Genomic DNA, 1,313 nt, shown 5'->3' with positions numbered 1-1,313 from the left:
GGGATCCAGCAGGGTGAGGACAATGATGATGAAGTTTCCCAGCAGGCTCAAGATGTAATTGAAAAATAGAAACAAGAAAATCACAGATTGTAGCAGAGGGTCATCTGTCAGTCCGAGCAAAATGAACTCTATCTCCCCTGACTTGTTCTTCATTTCTCTTTTGTCTTGTCAAATCTATAGAAGAAAGATAATCAAAATCAAGAGAACAATGTTTCTTCCTTTACATGCATGAAATATTTCAAACTTAGAAAATTAATAAAGTACAAATATTTTCCGTCGACAATTTAATGTTCATCAAAATGAAAGTATCTGCAACTCCATCCAACAGGTTTATAAGATTGCTAGGAATCTCTTTGCTTGTCCTAAGTTGAGTAAAGCCTATTTAGCAATTTACAAGAAGTTTATTATTCATTTGAAATGCAGTTGCCAATGTCATTAGCTTTGATCTATGACTCTTGCAAATACTGTATTTCAATACGCTGTTCTAAAAGTTGATATTTCCAGGTTCTAAATTTACGTACTACCTCACATAACTTGTTACCTTAATTATGTGATAGTTTTAGGAAAAGGATTTATTATCAGGAATCATAATAACTAGAAATTAAAATATATGGGTGATAATATGAAACTTTGTAACAGGAAACATTCCAAAACAAAAAGTTGCATGAGGATCACAGTGACTATCTACTGATTTGATTTTAATTATGAACAGACCACAATAGTACTATGTGAATAATTAAGAAACTGAAAAATAAATCACAGAAGTTTCAAACATGGGTTATCAGTTAATCCTGCAGTGATAAACACTGGTGCACTTGTGTGTTTTTTCTGTATTTTACCATACCTGAATGTTTAAGTAATCTACAATAAAGTAACAGTGACAACTATAGTACTTCTGAATCACAATAAGAGGAGTGATGTTTCAGGTACAGTTAAGCAATATAAGTTCATATTTTATAGATGATTATGGTAGTTTATAAATAGTATATATTTCTAGAGTTTCTTAAAATATTTAAGCTTCGGTTCTTATATTCTAATATATTACAATCCTACAAGTGAAAAGGATGTTGATTAGGTATTTGAAAATTTAAAAGACCCCTAATGTCTATAAATTCACTTATATCCTGCACAGCATATAGATGTTAGATGGCATATAATTTTCTTATTAATATGGAGTGTGTCAGTTAGAAATTTATACTCATATAATAATTTATGGTTCATGAAGTATTTAACATATACAATCAAAGTATTTTACTATCATATGATTAAACTTTTCATCTTTTTCTTAAAAATATATTTACTTTCCTTATATA

The sequence above is a fragment of the Octodon degus genome, unplaced genomic scaffold (genome assembly GCF_000260255.1).
Source record: "Octodon degus isolate 3935 unplaced genomic scaffold, OctDeg1.0 scaffold00358, whole genome shotgun sequence".
Taxonomy (NCBI): Eukaryota; Metazoa; Chordata; class Mammalia; order Rodentia; family Octodontidae; genus Octodon; species Octodon degus.
This window is presented reverse-complemented; position numbering follows the sequence as displayed.